Source organism: Stegostoma tigrinum, chromosome 5 (assembly GCF_030684315.1).
Source record: "Stegostoma tigrinum isolate sSteTig4 chromosome 5, sSteTig4.hap1, whole genome shotgun sequence".
NCBI lineage: Eukaryota > Metazoa > Chordata > Chondrichthyes > Orectolobiformes > Stegostomatidae > Stegostoma > Stegostoma tigrinum.
The window spans coordinates 53,323,050-53,340,791 of record NC_081358.1 but is presented as its reverse complement, the minus strand read 5'-3'; the positions used below and the strand labels follow the sequence as shown (position 1 = coordinate 53,340,791).

The following is a 17,742-nucleotide window of genomic DNA, read 5'->3' as shown; positions in this document are numbered from 1 at the left end:
GCTTGTTACACCACTTTATTACATTTTTCTTTCTGATTGCTCGCAATATAAAATATAAAAGTAATTCTCACTGCACTGAGGATTAATTGCATTAAAGAAAATATTTTATCATAACAGTATTCAGGTATGACAAACCTACAAATGCCAAGTATGATGTGGCACCTCCAGAGGACGAGTTGTTCAAGACACAGATGAAGCAAGATTGATTTGTCTTTTCCAGCGTAGAAGTTTTATTTCTATTACTTGTAGGTTTTGCTGACTAAACCAGCATTTCCCCAATCTGTAATTGCCTACATGGCAGTTAAAAGTCAAGTACATTGCTGTGGGCCCAGAGACACATGTAAGCCAAACCAGATAAGATTGATTGATTTCCATTCTTAACCAACTCTTCTGAACTGGATGGGTTTTTACAATAATTCAGCAGCTACAAGATCTGCCAATAGCTTCAAAATCTCCCCCCTCCCCTCACTACATCACAAAACCAGCCCACCTCCCCCCCCACCCCCCACCTCCCCCCCCACCCCCCACCTCCCCCCCACCCCCCACCTCCCTAACCTGTTCTTCCTCTCACCTATCCCCTCCTCCCTCCTCAAGCCACACCTCCATTTCCTACCTACGAACCTCGTCCCGCCTCCTTGACCTATCTCCTCTCCACCTATCTTCTCCTCTATCCATCTTTGGTCCGCCTCTCTCCCCCCCCCCGCCATTTATTTCAGAACCCTCTCCCCATCCCCCCCCTCTGATGAAGGGTCTAGGCCCAAAACGTCAGCTTTTCTAACCTTTAGACATTATGTACTGCATCTAGTGCACACTCTGTCAGCAATGTGTACAATCTATAACATGCACTATAGTTAGTCACCAAGGCTCCTCAACATCATCTTCCAAACCAATGACTCCTACCACTGTATTGGACAAGGCAACAGATGCATGGAAAGATACTACGTGCAAAATTCCTGTCCAAGACACCATCTTGACTTGGAATTAACTCACTGTTCCTTCATTGTTGCTGGATCAAAGTCTTGTAATTCCTTTCCTGACATCCCACAACTTTTAAAAAGAGAGGGCAATATCACGTTGTTTCTAATAGATGGTTTTGGTGTGTAGTTCGTGAATGATTTACTGCAGAATGCCTGACTTTTGCTGCTACAATATTGATGGCTTGTCTAATTACATTCTGAATAATGCTGTCCCACTTTATCCCTCTGCAGCATGGTGGTGGATTGAGTGATTGAGGTAGGATAAATGCCAAAGAAAGATCATGCAGCCTGCCTCAATGAGTACCGCCCAGTGGCTTTGACCTCCATAATTATGAAGTGCTTTAAGAGGTTAGTCATAGCTCCCAGCCCATCGAATTATCTTGATTCTTTGCAATTCACCTACTGGCACAACAGATCCACAGCAGACACCATCTCCCTGGCCCTACGCTCATGCCGGAAACGTCTGGATAACAAGGAAACCTATTTCAGACTCCTAATTATTCACTACGGTTCTGCCTTCAACACAATAATTCAAAACAAACTCCTCTGTATACTCTGAGACCAATGTTTCAGCTCCTCCCTCTAAATTGATCCTCAACTTTCTGACCCATAGACTGCAATCAGTAAGAACAGGCAACAACGCCACCTCTGTCCGAATCCTCAACACTAGTGCCGACAAGGCTGTTTACTCAGCCTCCTATTGTGCTTCTCATAAACTCACGATTGTGTGGCTAAATTCCATTTCAACTCCATTTATAAGTTTGCTGATGACAGCACCAGTGTGGGTTGGATCTCAAAACACAGGAAAGAGATTGAGTGCTTAGCAGCATGGTGTAAAGACAACAATCTCTGTATCAATGTTAGTGAAACAAAGAAGCTGGTCATTGACTTCAGGAAGGGGTATGGGGCCATGCATCAAAATCCTGGGAGTAATGATCACCAACAATCTGCCCTGGTTTAGCCACATTGACGTGACTGTCAAGAAAGCCCAACAACGTCTCTATTTTCCTAGGAAATGCAGCATGTCTGCAAGGATTCTTACCAATTTTTATAAAAGCACCACAGAAAGCGTCCTATCTGGATGCATCACAGAATGGTTTAGCAACTGCTCTTCCAAAGGACACAATAAACTACAGAGTTGAGAACGCAGCCCAGTCCATCACAGAAACCAGACCCCCCATCCATTGACTCAATCTGTATTTTGTGCAGGCTTGCGAAAGCAATCAACATAATTAAAGACCCCCTCCCTCCTCAGTTATACTCTCTTCCACCCTCTTCCATTGGGCAGAAGATGTAAAAAAAAACTCTCTCTTTCTGCACCCTCTGTGACTGTAACACTATTCTTCACTCTGTTCTGCTACCCTGATGCACTTTGTATGGTACGATCTGCCTGTATAGCATGCAGAACAGCACTTTTCACTGTATCTTGGTACAATCAATCAATCAGTTAGTATTACCTTTGCATGTAGTGATATTCTGTCATTGGAGATAGTAATTGCCCTTTCTGGCACAAATAGGACTTCCCTCTAATCGCTCAAACTTGAATATTATTTGTCACTACTAAATATGGGAGTAGACTGTTTCATTTTCTGAGGAATTTCAGATTACTACCTGTAGACAAATTGTCAACAGACCTTCCACTTCATTCTTACGATAGAGGGAAATCTATAATTGAATAGTTGATGGTCAGGCCTAGGGCATTACCCTGAAAAACCCCTGCACAAATCTGGGATGAGATGATTAGACCATATGTCTGTTATTCAGCCCCTCAAGTTTGCTCCATCATTCAATTAGATCTGAATTGCACTTTATTGCTATATCCCCATAAACCTTGATTCTCATTACTGAAGATCTATTTCATTCTTTTATATGCTTGACAACTGTCAGACTTTGGGAAAGAAGTTGAGGGTTGGATGGAGAGATGACGGCAGTGTAAGGGGAGGGGGTGGATGTGTCATAGATGTCTACAGTACAAAAGAAGGTCCTTTGGCCCATTGAGTTAAAACAGGTCAAATGTAACTAATTGTTCTCTGCAGTGGGAGGGAAGGGAAAGGTGGGGTTGGATGAAAGGAGGGAATTAGTAGGAAAGGACGTGAGTTGTCAGAGACCATATTTTCCTTTTTGGAATTGTAAACTGAAATGGAAGTTGGACTGCTGTAACTGAAAAAAAAACAGCTTTGCAACTTAATGATCAACTGTTGCATGTTACTTGAGCTGTGCAATGATGCTTCTTGAAACAAGGAGCATGAGCAGCCAGTGGTTGTCATCCAGTTTGGTACCAATGACATAGGTAGGAAAAGGAATGAGGTCCTGCAGAGTGAACATAGGGAGTTAAGGCAGGAGGTTAAAAAGCAGGATCTTAAGGGAAATAATTTGTAAATTGCACCTGGGGCTACGTGATAGTGAGAATAAGAATAGGAGGATAGGGCAGTAGAGCTGGTGCAGGGGGCCAGAATTCAGATTTTTGGATCATTGGGATTTCTTCTGAAGCAAAAGTTGACCTGTACAAGAGGGAGAGGTTGCACCTGAATTGGAGGGGGACCAATATCCTGGCGGGGAGATTTTGCCAGAGTTACTGAGGAGAGTTTAAACCAGTCTGTGGAGGGGTGTGACCTTAAGCAGTACTGAGACAAGAGGGAAGGTTGAGACTGGTCCAGAAGTTAAGAGTCCAAGTTAAATAAACGAGGCACGTAAGTGTATGGGAGAGAGCAATGGAAGAATGATGAATTAAACTGTGTTTATTTCAATGCAAGAGGCCCGACAGATAAGGCAGATAAACTGAGGGCACGGATGTGAACGTGGGACTGGGATATCATTGCTATTACACAAACATAGGTGAGGGAGGGAAATGAGTGGCAGTTCAAAGTTCAGGAGTACATATGCTATAGGAAAGGTAGAAGGGGAGGTGACAGAGGAGAGGGAGGTAGTGTTTTTGAGTAGGGAAAATATCACAGCAGTACTTAGAGAAGTTATTCTCATGGGATTGTCCAGTGAAGCTGTACAGGTGGAACTGTGAAATAAGAATAGGATGATCATTTTGATGGGATTGTACGATAGCACCCCCCACTTCCCGTAGTCAGCAGGTTATTGAGGATCAAAAAAATGTAGGGAGATCACAGATAACTGTAAATATAATAGGGCTCTAAACAATGTGTTTAGAAAGGGATTTTGCCTTTTCAGACAGACTGGAACTGCCATAGTATTAAGGGCCTGGGTGGGAAGGAATTTAAGTGTGTTTGAGAACATTTTCTCAATTAAAATGTAAATGGCACTTCTAGAGAAGGGGTCACACTTGATCTTCTCTTGGAACTAAGGCAGTGCAACTGACTGAAATGTTCGTCGGGGAGCACTTTGGATCAGTGACCATAATTCTATTAGTTTTAAAATAGTTATAGAAAAGCATAGGCCTGGGCAACAATGAAAGTTCTAAACTGGAGCAAGACCATCTTCCAGAAAGAAGTTGGTTGGGGGAGGCTGTTCGCAGGTAAAGAGATGTTTGGCAAGTGGGAGGCTTTCAAAAACAAATAACAAGAGCTTGGGGGCTCGGGTCAAGAACATAAAGGAGGTATAGGCAGCCGGGATTAAGTGAATCCCTTGAGGAATACAGGGATGTAAGAGTACAGCAAAGAAGAAAATGAGGAGGGCAAAAAGGGTTCATAACATAGAAGATTCCAGTGGCTGATCATCCAACTCAATAGCCTAATCTTGTTTTCTCCCCATAACCTTTGATCCCATTCGCCTCAAGTGCTATATATTCGATGTTTCGACATCAATTACTTCCTGTGGTAATGAATTCCACAGGCTCACCAAAGAGTGGTGAAAACTGTGCACGTTATTCCAGGTCCAAAGCCCTGTGTAACTGCAACAATACATCACTGTTCCTGTACTTGAAACCATTTGCAATGAAATCCAACATAATATTTGCCTTCTTTACCACCTGCTGTACCTGCATGCTTACTTTTAATAACTGGTGCACAAAGACACCCAGGTCCTGCTGCACATTCCCTCTTCCCAATTTACAGCCACTTAGCTCGTAATCAGCCTCCTTGTTTTTGCTTCCAAAATTAACCTCACATTTGTTATACTGCATCTGCCATTGATTTACCCACTCACCCCAGCCTGTCCAGATCATGCTGAAGGATCTCTGCATTCTTGTCACAGTTCACCTCTCACCCAACTTGTTATCATCTTCAAATTTTGAGACGTTACATTTTGTTCTCTCATCCAGATCATTAATGTATATTATGAATAGTTGGGGTCCCAGCACCAATCTCTGTGGGATGAATATTTCACGTCAGTATTCACTGCAGAGAAAGATATGTAAGGTTTAGAACTTGAAATATATAGTGACATTTTGAAGAGTCTACATTACAGAAGAGAAGGTGCTGGAGGTTTTAAAATGGATTAAATATGCTGCTTGGCCTGCTGTGTTCATCCAGCTCTACACTTTGAAATCCCCAGGACCTGATCAAGTGTATCCCAAGACATTGTGGGAAGCTAGGCAAGAAATTGTGGGGCCCCTAGCAGAGATATTTGTTTCATTGACTGCCATGGGTGAGGTGGTAAAAGACTGGAGGGTGGCTGATATTGTGTCATTATTTAAGAAAGGCTGGAAGGAAAATCCAGGGAACTACAGACCAGTGAGCTTAACATCGATGATGGGTAAGTTGTTGGAAGGGTTTGTGAGAGACAGGATCTACGTGCATTTGGAAAGGCAAGAACTGCTTAGGGATTGTGCATGGGAAATCATGTTTCACAAATTTAGTTGAGTTTTTTTTTCTAGGGGTAACCAAGAAGATAGATGAAGGCAGAGCAGTCAATGTTGTCTATATGGACTTTAGCAAGGCCTTTGACGAGATTCCGCATGGCAGACTGGTTAGTAAGGTTAAATCACACAGGATCCAGGGACAGCTACCCAACTGAATACAAAATTGGTTTGATGGTGGGAGACAGAGGTATTGTTCAGTCTTGAAGCATTTAACTAGTGATGTGCCGAAAGGATTGGTGCCGTGTCCACTGTTATGTGTCATTTATATATAAATATAGATGGAAATATAGGTATAATGGTTAATAAGTTTGCAGATGACAAGCAAAATTGGGGTGAAAGAAACGAAGAAAGTTTAAATGACACAAATAAAAAAAACCTAGGTTCACCTGATTAACTATTGAATCATTTATTGTCACCTAGGTACTGTGAAAAGTAAATAATGTTGCCACATTCTGGCATCATTTTGGATTACAAAATAAATTACTAAATAAATTGTACAAACGGTAAAATACAGAATAAATTAGAGATAATGGGAACTGCAGATGCTGGAGAATCCGAGATAACAAAGCGTGGAGCTGGACGAATACAGCAGGCTAAAATTAGTATTGAATTGACATTACTAAAACTGAAACAGGTTTAAAAGTTCACCTTTCACTGTCTGCAGACTTCACCCTCTCTGCTCCTCTACCTGGTGCTGTCTGACATACAGATACACATCACAGATTTTCACAGCCAGATTTGTGGTCTCCATACAGATACTGGGTAAGATTCTAGTCCTTAAGTGCTTAGCCATGCTGGTCTCATAATCCTCACAAGGGCCAGATCACCCACACTCAACATTGCCACAGATGCTGGGAGACCTCAGGCTGCCTGTTCTCACCACCGCCGAAGACGCTGAGGAGCTCTCTTGTTTCCATACTGGCTTAATCTCCATGCTGAGAACTGAAGCTAACAGCAAGGGTTGGGGAAAGAATGGTCTCGCATCCATTATGGCAGAAGCAGTGAATGTTATCAACACCCTGGACATAATCTGGTGTAACCTAGAACTTTGTGGGAAGCTATGGAAGTGATTACTGGACCCCTTGCTGAGATATTTCTATCATCGATAGCCACAGGTGAGATGCCAGAAGACTAGAGGTTGGCAAACATGGCGCCATTATTTAAGAAAGGTGATAAGGAAAAGCCCGGAACTATAGACCGGTGAGCTTGACATCAGTGGTGGGTAATTTTGGGAGAGGATTCTGAGGGACAGGATTTACATGTATTAGTAAAGGCAAGGACTGATAAGGGATGGTCAACTTGGCCTTGTGTGTGGATGATCATGTCTCCCCAAGTTAATAATTTTTTTGAAGAAATGACGATGAAGATTGATGAAGGCAAAGTGGTGGATGTTGTCTATATGAACTTCAGTAAGGCATTCAACAAGATTCTGCAAGATTAACAAGGTTAGATCACATGGAATACAGATAGCCATTTAGATATAAAATTGGCTGGAAGTAGGAGACAGAGGCTGGTGATGGACGATTGCTTTTCAAACTGGAGGCCCACGACCAGTGATGTGCCACAAGGATCAGAGCTGGGTTGACTGCTTTCTGTCATTGATATAAATGATCTGGATGCGAATTCAGGAGATATGGTTAGTAAGTTTGTATGTGACATCCAAATTGGGGTATAGTGGACAGTGAGGAAGGTTACCTTAGAGTACAACGGGATGTTGGTCAGAAGGGCAAACGAGCCAAGGAGTTGCAATGCAGTTTAATTTAGATAAATGTGAGGTGCTGCATTTTGGTAAAGCATATTAGGGCAGCAGTTATACGCTTAATGGTAATGTTCTGGGGAGTGTTGTCGAACAAAGAGAGTTTGGGTGCAGGTTCATAGTATCTTGAAAGCAGAGTTGGAGGTAGACAGAGAAGTGAAAAAGGCATTTGGTACACTTGCCTTGCTTACCATTGCATTGAAGTTAGGAGGTGAGTTGTGGTTGTACAGGACATTGGTTAGGCCACTTTTGGAATAATGTGTCCAATTCTGATAACCAGCTATAGGAAAGATGTTGTTAAACTTGAAAGGATTCGTAAAACATTTACAAGAATGTTGCCAGGGTTGTAGGGTCAGAGGTTGAATAGGTTGGGGCTATTATCCCTGAAACATTGGAGATTGAGGTGTGACCTTATAGAAGTTGATTAAATCATGAGGGGCATGGATAGGGTGAATAGGTAAGGTCTTTCCAGGGTAAGGGAATCTAAAACTAGAGGGCATAGATTTAAGGTGAGAGGGTAAAGACTTAAAAGGGACCTAAGGGGTAACGTTTTCACGCAGAGCGTGGTGTGTGAATGGAATGAGCTGCCAGAGGTGGTAGAGGAGGCGGGTATTATTGCAACATTTAAAGGCAACTGGATGGCTGTATGAATAGGAAGAATTGAAAGGGATATGGGACAAATGCTGGCAAATAGGCTTAGATTAATGGAGAATATATTGTCAGCATGGATAAGTTAGACCAAAGTTTTTTCCATGCTATACATCCCTATGAGTCTGTTAGTTGATTGATTGATTGATTAATTGGCACTGCATCCAAAAACATTCACTCCATCCACCGTAGCAGCAGCATGTATCACATGCACTTCAGAAATTCCTCACGATTTCAGCAGCATCATCTTCCAAACCCACAAGGTCTAGCAACCAAAAGGAAAAGGGAGGCAAATAACAGCGAACATCACGAGCTCCAAGTTTGCCTCCAAGCCACTCACCGAGCTGAATTGGAAAGTTATTGTGGTTCGTTCAGTGTCATTGGGTCTAAATCCCAGTAATCCCTTATTAAAGGCATTGTAGGACAAATAGACGACAACGATATAGGATGACAGTTCGCTACTCCCACCACCAACTTCTTTAGGAGAACGAGGTATGGACAATAAATGCTCGCCTAGACTGCGAAGTTCACGTCCTGTGGATGAATTACGAAAGACTTAAGCCTTTCGGGTACTCACTGCCTTTTGCAAAGGATATGAAGATAAAGTTCGAGGAAGATTAAATACCAATGAGGAAGAATTTTCTACTCGCTCTCCCTGTCTGTGCCTTTCGGGATGATCATTTCAAATCTCCCGCCCACCGGTGACGTACGTCGATTCTATCTGTTTCCGGTCAGTGGGAGCTTGCTTTTGGGAGACTGAAGCTAATACAGGTACCACGATAGTTCAGAAGCCCCAGTCAGAAGTGAGGGTGAGCTCTGAGACATTATCATTACTACGACTGCTTATTATTATTGTTCACAGTTTTCTTTCGAACCCGTTTCGCCGGCGTGAGGCTGTGGCTTCAGCAGTTGCCGTGGAAACGCGTCGCACAGTTTTAGGAGTTGTTGACTTTTTTCCGTTTTATTTAAAAGCAGAGGACCAGGCCTGTCTTGTGCCGTTTTTCACTATGAATTTTGATCATTGTAGAATATTACATACCCGAGGACTATTGTAGATAACTATGAGAGTCTGTAAACTCTCTTGTTTTCTGAAGTCCAAGAAGTGAAATCTTAATCAAGATGGCAGCGGAGCAATAAATTCCCGATATGTGATATCCAAGATCACATGGACTTTCAGTCCCTGCAGCAAGGCCGCTAGGTCTTCGACTACTTTGGCTAATTCTTTATCCTTGTTTTATTTTGGACAATACTCCCTGGGTCTAAATTACATTTTTATGTTCCTTACCTGCACTCTTTTAATCGTTGAAGTTGCATCGCTGGTCCCTATTTTTTTTTTTGTTTCACCGCTTCTTTCCCGACCAAAAGCTACAGATCACTATAAACTGGAGTGCCGCAGCTGCGTACCTACCCATATCGCTACTTTTGGTGACCAACAACCACAGCTTGCTTTATAACGACTTCCTGTGCTCCAAGGTATAATGCAGGAGCGTTATTGTAAGGAAATGCCTTTTGGACAACTAAGGGAATGTGAGGAAAGTTTATCAAAGACTTTGCCAGTGAGGTAGGTTTGAAGGAGAAGGAGAGATAAAGGGGCAAGGAACAAATTGCGGAGCTTCAGACAATAGCTGAGCGCACAGCTACCAATATTGAGCAATTTAATATGACTGTATTATTCCAGAATCTAAGGAATGGAAATTAATGTTATCTCTGGTGCTTTGCTGTATTTTGTTTAGGAAACAAATAGATTAGATACAATTAATGTTTGTTTTAAGACTTATGCATGTGCAGCTACATGACTGGTCAGTCCTTTTAAAACCTATGTAATGGATAGGTGGCTAACAGCATTGAGAAAGCAGATGGACCGTTGGTACAGATCTCTTGTTGGGTTGTAAGGTTAAAAAAATTAGAATTGAGGAGAGGTTTGAGAATAGTGACAATTTTTAAGTTGATGTGTAACCAAACAGGGAGCCATTGTTAGCCAGTGAGTGCAGTGGGATTTGTTCTGAGTTGGATTATGGACAGTAAACTTTTGGATCATCTTAAGTTAATGGAATGAAATGGACATTGTGAAGTAATCTGTAATTTGATAGTAATAGCTACCACTTACATTCTCTTGAATAACAGGTTGTAGAGCTGGATGAATGCAGCAGGCCAGAGAGCATTAGGTCTGGATCTTTCCTCAGAAATGAGGGAGGGGAAGGGGACTGTGCAATAAATAGAGGAGGGGAGGTGGAGAGAAGACGGACAAGTCAAGTTGGCAGGGACGGAGCCAGTAAAGATGAGTGTAGGGAGTTGGGATGGAGGGGTGGGTATATGGGGGAAGACGGACAGGTCAAGGAGGTGGGGATGAGGCTAGTAGGTTGGAAGTGGGGGTGGGGGTTGGTCAGTGAGGTGGGAGTAGCGGATAGGTGGGAGAAAAGACAGACAGGTCAAGGAGACCGGTACGAGCTCAGCTGGTTTTGGAATAAGGTCAGGGGTGGGGGGATTTTGAAGTTTGTAAAGTCCACGTTGAGACCATTGAGATGCAGTGTTCCCAGGTGGAATGAGGTGCTGTTTCCCCATCCTTTGGGTGGCATCATTGTGGCAATGGAGGAGGCTCAGGATGAATGCTCCATCCCCGCCTCCTTGACCTGTCTGTCTTCTCTCCACCTATCTGCTCCTCTATCCACCTTCCATCATTGCCTTCCCCCCCACCCCTCTATTTCAGAGCCCCATTTCTGAAGAAGGGTCCAGACCCAAAAAGTCAGCTTTCCTGCTTCTCTGATGCTGCCTGGCCTGCTGTGTTCATCCAGCTTTACACCTTGTTATCTCAGACTCTGGCATCGGCAGTTCCTACTATCTCTTTACATTCTGTTTGTATCTTAAGTACAACTTGTTTATATTAATAGAATCATTAAGCACGTAAACAGACCCTTCATTCCAACTCATCTATACCATCCAGGCTTCTCAAACTAAACTGGTTCCATTTGTTTTGCGGAGATAGTAGGAACTGCAGATGCTGGAGAATCTGAGATAACAAGCTATAGAGCTGGATGAACACAGCATGTCAAGCAGCATCAGAGGAGCAGGAAAGCTGACGTTTTGGGGCTAGACCCTTCTAGACCTAGACCCTGCTCCTCTAATGCTGCTTGACCTGCTGTGTTATCCAGCCCTGCACCTTGTTATCTCCATTTGTTTTGCATTTGGTCCATATCGCTCTTAAACCTTTCCTATTCATGTACTTGTCCAAACGTCTTTTAAATATTAAAAATCACACAACAACAGGTTTATTTGAACACACAAGCTTTCAGAGCATTGCCCCCCTCCTCAGGTGTAATGAGAGAGGAAGTATCAAAACACAGAACTAAGAAGAAAAGATCATACAATGCTGCAAATGTATTTAAAACCCTGAATTGGCTGACTCCCTCCTATTAAATCCTAATCAGTTATAAAGGAGATGCAGGTTTCAATCAATTAATATGCAAGTCTCGGAATTTTTTTAAAGTCAGTATCCTGCGATAACTAAAGGTTTTATCAATGAATATGAGAGGTGATATCTCAGGTCAGACAATGCTTTTTGATGTGAGGCCTTGTTTAGGAATTGTCTTTGTTTGAACTTGGAGTCAGATTGGTTTTATTTCCAAAACATGAATTTAGAAAATGCCCCACAGACTGACTATGTCCACAAATTGTATGCTTTTTGAACAAAAGAAAATATATCTGCAAATGCAAATTCACACAATAGAAATGTGTGTGTGCACGTGCGTGTGAGAGAGCATAGCATTGGGGGTCATCTGTAGTGTGAAATGAACCCAAGATCACGGTTGAGGCTCCCCTCATGGATACCGAACCTAACTATCATTCTCTGCTTGGCGACTCTGCATAATTGTGTATCCCAAAGTCTGCCTTGGAGGATATTTACCCAATGATCAGAGGACAAATGCCTTTGACCGCCGAAGTGTTTTCCCCCCACTGGGAGGGGACGTCCCTGTCTGGCGATTGTTGCACTGTCCATTCATCCATTGCTGTAGCATCTGCACGGTTTTGCCAATATATCATGCCCTGGGACATCCTTGCCTGCAGTGTATGAGATAGATGACATTAACTGAGTCACAGGGGCATCTGCCATGCTTGTGGTGGGTGGTGTTCCCACATGTGATGGTAGTATCCATGTCAATGACCTGATATGTCTTGCAGAGGTTGACATGGCAGGGTTGTGTGGTGTTGTGGTCGACGTAGCTCACACCAAAAGGCATTGCATGATATTGCCTTTTGTATTCATCGATTAAAACCTTTAGTTAGGTCAGGACATTGACTTGAAAGAAATTCGGAGAGTTGCACAATAATCAAGTAAACCTGCATCTCCTATCTAACTGATAAAGGATTTAAAAGGAGTCAGGAAGCCAGCCAATTTATAGTTAAGTGTATTTGCCTCCAGTAGTATTATCCTTTGATCTTTTACTCATAAATTCTGTGTCTTGATACTTCCTGTCTCATTACATCTGAGGAAGGGTCAACACTCCAGATGTTTAAGTGTTTAAATAAACCTGTTGGACTATAACCTGGTGTCATGTGACTTTTGACCTTGTCCAACACTGGCACCTCCACATCATGGCTTTTAATGTTGTAACTGCACCTGCCTTCTTTGCGGTTCCTCAACTCCACCCATCGGTTCTATACCTTTCAGTTCTTTATCATTTCTTGCTATCGATTTTAAATTTCATTTCTTATTAACAAGGCAACTCCGCCCTCTGCCCATGTGCCTGTCCTTTACGTAGGATGTATATTCTTGGACATTTTAGATTCTAGCCTAATATGCTTGTGGCCATGTCACTATGATGCTCACAACATCATACCCACCAATTTCAAAATTGCGCTACCAGCTCATTTACCTTTTTTCGTATGCTGTTCACATTTAAATACAACATCCTCAGTTTTGCTTGACTGTCTCCTGCTTCCCAAAGTTGTCCCCTTCTTGACAGTGCCTGAAGTTAGATTCCTGACTCTGCCCCAGTAATTTTTCTGCAATCTTTACTTACCTCTCCTGACCAAAGGAACCGGGATAGGTTAAGTGAATGGGTAGAGATCTAGCAAATAGAGTATTAATAAAGGTTCAGAATAGATTGATTTGTTACGCTTTCTTAGTCTGAAAAATGTTAAAGCGTTCTTATAATTTATACTATCTGAACTATATTTATTGGATAATGACACTCACATAGCTCTTAAAGTCCTGCATCAATGTTATATGTTTACTGAAGTTTAAATCGAAATGTAGAACTGTGTAAAATAATATTCTTTGGAATCATTGATAAGATTATGAAATAACAGTAGAGGCTTCATATATATGTGGAATCTAGCCTGATGGTTTATTTGCATAGTTTTAAAAACAAACCTTTTGTGTTTTCTAGTTCCTATATTTTAGTTTAATTGATGTTTTGGATTTTGCAGTGAAGTCACTGTGAGGCTATCAGCACTCACCATCATTAAACACAGAAATTAAGAAATTGCCCTGCTCTTTCAGAAATTCCACTCATCAAAAGATTTGGCATTGAAAACCAGACATGAAGTTGGTATTCTTGTGTAGTAGTGATCCGCAAAATGCAGAAGAGCCATGTCAAAACTTGTACAACCCAGTCTAAATAGCTTTTTAATGACATGAAATGTTTAAATTATTACCAGACAACTCACCACTGAAAATTAACATTTATAATGTGATTGTAATTGTAGTCTCAGATTTAAGGAAATAAAAAATAATTTTTAACTTTCTGCCTCATAATCTTCACTTTTCTTAACCACATCTTTCTTTACCTCTTTTTATTTTGCTTTTTGTGATTTTGATGTCAAACTGAATACTTTTAACTACAGATTCAGAATCTGATGATAAGATGCATATTTGCTTACCTTGTTTATATAATTTCAGACTCCTAAAAGTTGATTTCTAATCACAGAAAAAAAGGACGTAGAAAGTCAGTGAAAATGTGTTACGAACATCTGGTGCTGTTGCATAACCATTGAATGCAAGATCCAGACTGCAATTCAGCCTCTTGTAAAGAATATAAATAACATACTCATGTAGCAAATGTTTTCTTTGTGTGGTTAGTCAACTTTGATGCCCTGGTAATAGTTAATTCTAGGAGACTCAAACTAAGCAGTTTGTTGATGAACCTTTGATAGTTAGCATTTGAAGAATGGAAAGAGCACTTATATCAGCTCATTTCAGTTCCAGCAATTCGCAGCCAATAAGGGATGCCCTGTTAAACCTGGTTCTTGAAAATGAGGTAGGCTAAGTGGATCAAGTGTCAGTTGGAGAACATTTAGGAGACAATGACCATTGTATTGAAAGTTTCAGGGTGATGGTGGAGAATGATATGCGCTAATCCAGAGCGAGCAAAATCAGTTGGTGGACAGCAGATTTCAATGGGGCAAGAGCAGAGCTGGACAGGATTAACTGGAACAATAGTTTAGCAGCAAAACAGTAACTGAACAACTGGCTACCTTTTTAGAAAGGAGATAGTTCAGGTACATCAGGATGCATACTCTGAAATGACAAGGTAGCGCGAACAAATCTTGAGCTCCCTGGATGACACAGGAGATAAATTAAGACAAAGAACAAATGTGTTTTTGAAAAGGGTCAGGTAGAAAATAAAATTTTAAGATGACAGAAGAATTTTGAAGGTTCAGAAGAGAGATGTAAAAACAAACAAGAGAAGCAAAGCGGAAATGTGAGGGGGGGAAAAAAATTGAGTTCGAACAAAGGCTGGATAGACTGGGACTCTCTTGATTGGACTACAGGAGGTTGAAAGGTAACCTTAGACGATTATAAAATTATGAGGGGTATAGGTAGGGTTAATGGTAAGTGTCTGTGCCCTAGGATGGAAGATTTCAAGACAAGGGACATATTTTCAAGGAGAGAGATTTTAACAGGACACGAGGGGCAAATATTTTACACAAAGGGTGGTTCATGTGTGGAACAAACTTCCTGAGGAATTGGCAGATACGGGCACAGTTATACTATTTAAAGGACTCTGAGGTAAACACATGAGTAGGAAAAGTTTGGAGGGATATGGGCCAGGAGCAGGCAGGTGGGACTAGTTTAGTTTGGGATTATGTTTGGGATGGACTGATTAGACTAAAGATTCTGTTTCCATGCTGTATGACTCTGGCAGCTAAAGAATGCCCAAAAGTCTTCTATGGCCTTATTCAAAACTAAAATGGTGGTAAGAGGAAAATTAGGACTGATTAGGGATCAAAAAAGCGATGAAGGAAGAGGGAACAAAGACAAAGTTGCTGCAAAAGCTCAGCAGGTCTGGCAGCTTCTGAGAAGGAGAAAACAGAGTTAACGTTTTGTGTCTGGTGACCCTTCCTCAGAACACTGCAGTTCTTTTGGTTCTGATGGAGGAAGAGGGCATGGCTGAGGTGTTAAATTTGCATTTGTCTTGACTAAAGAGAGATGCTGTTGGGAATGAGCTAGGCCACTAGAAGTGTTCAATCAACTGTTGGTACTTAAAGTTCACAAGTGCTGGGACGAGATGAGATGCATTCAAGGATCTTAAAGGAACTGAGTGTGGTAAGTAGAGGGGCACTGACCACAATTTTTCAGTATTCCCTGGATTTGGGGGCGGGTCAAGAATGGAAAACTGCAAATGTTATGGCCTTGTTTGATGCAGACACATGTGAGCTGATGCCTTTTGTTATGAAGAACATTGAAAGAGGATGCAAAATGGAGGGTACAATATCCAAGGAGGCACATGAGGAAGGATGTATATGTTCTCAAATCATTGAAGGTGGCAGGACTGATGGTGTAGCAAGTAAAGCAGACAGTATCCATTGGCTTATTTATAGTCACAGTACAAGTGCAAGGTGGTGATGTTTACCTTGTATTGGACATTTGTTAGCCCCCGTCTGTAGTATTGTATACAATTCTGGGCTCCATGTTTACAAGAAGAATGTGAAAACGTTGAAGAAAATGCAGAAACACTTTATAAGCTAGAGGAACTTCAGTTATGTGGATAAATTTTAAAAATTGCACTACTTTGGGAAAAGAAGGCTAGGAGGATATTTGATGAAGTGTGCATAGTGTAAACTGAGAGGAACGGTTCTATCATTAAAAAGAGTCAAGAGGGCATGAATATGAAGTGATCTGCGAAAGAATCAACAGTGACGTGAGAATCTTTTCACTCAGCATGTAGTTAGGATATGGAACTCACTGCCTGGAAATGTGATGGAGGCAGGCTCAATTCAGGCATTCAAGACAGCGTTGGATGATTATTTGGGTAAAAATAATGTATCAGGGTAAGGGGATAGAAAAACAAGAGATTGGCACATTAAATGTGCCCGTGCAGGCACAATGGACTGAAAAGCCTCCTCCTGCACTGTAACACTTCTGTGATTTAATACTCTGCTTACAAAGTGTAGAGCTGGATGAACACCGCTCTGATGAAGCAGCATGAGGAGGAGGAGGAAAGCTGACGTTTCAGGTATAGACCCTTCTTCGGAAATGGGGGAGGGCAAGGGTATTCTGAAATAAATAGGGGGAGGTGGATAGAAGATGGATAAAGGAGAACATAGGTGGAGAGGTCCTGATATGTTGAATGAGTTCAGCCCTTCCTTCTGCTACCCAGCCCATTTACCAAATGCTGTTCCACATCCTTTGCTATCCTTTAATGAGCAATGGCCTAACAATTATGGTTTCAAAAATTTCAATTACTACAACATTCACTGTTTATTTTAGGAGCTTTTGTTTCAGTGAAAAATACATCCTCATTGTATACTAAATGGCCTATTTATAATTTTTAGGATTGTTCTGGATTTCTGGGCCATAGGAAATATAGGATAGACAGTGAGAAATGATCAAACTGCTTTGTCACTTTAAGTTGATTAGATCAGCCTTCAAAATATCGATAATAATAAATTACCTTTATCCAAAGACTGCAGGATCTTAATTTTAGTATTTCATTTGAAGAAGTTTATTTGAATAGTGCTGAAAGTATTTTCAATGTTTGCAGAGGTCTCTCCAGAAATGTACCATGGTTGTGATTCTTTTGAGTTGTGCAAGTTGCTGACCATTGGACATCATTGGAGTTTTTTAGTTGGGCAGATATGTATTTCAGTCCCAGCGTATGATGTTACACTATCTAGTCCACGTAAATTAAGCTGTTAGCTTCCCTCTGTTTTCAGTCAGTTTCCAGGCTGAACTCTCCCTTGACATCATACTGATTTGCTCATTCCTCATCTCACCTGCTACTTTGTCAGATGATTGAACGTAATTGTATATTATGGCAGGAGCTCTCATAATATAATGACTATTTAACTATAGTGCCCAGCCACATTGCATGACGGGTACCAGCAGAAAAGAGATAATAATTGTGAAAGGAGTAACTGGAAATATGACCAAGAATAAAGTTCTAATCCAGAAGAAGTAAAGATAATGATTACATTAAATTGGAATCCAAAATCATAAGGATATGAGAAGGTTACAAAACCTTTGATTATCTGAAGTAGTTCCCCATCATCAATGTTGTATTGCTTTTACATTGAACCCTTAACTCACTGAGTGCTTCACGGGAAGTTGTTTTGTTCTGTTACTTAGGCTTACTATTTTAAAATGAAGCTAG

General features: G+C 41.4%; 1 protein-coding gene across 5 annotated transcripts in view; it reads left to right on the top strand.

Annotated features, from left to right (window-relative positions):
* Positions 1 to 8,872: 8,872 nt before the first annotated feature.
* LOC125451579 (sperm-associated antigen 1-like) overlaps positions 8,873 to 17,742 on the top strand; it is a 118,071-nt gene continuing 109,201 nt past the window's right edge. For 4 of the 5 annotated variants that reach the window (XM_059646000.1, XM_059645999.1, XM_059645996.1 and 1 more), the window contains exon 1: positions 8,873 to 8,958. The gene's annotated coding sequence lies outside the window, so the exon portion shown is untranslated. The remainder of the gene's footprint in view (positions 8,959 to 17,742) is intronic. The other variant, XM_059645997.1, reaches the window with a different exon arrangement.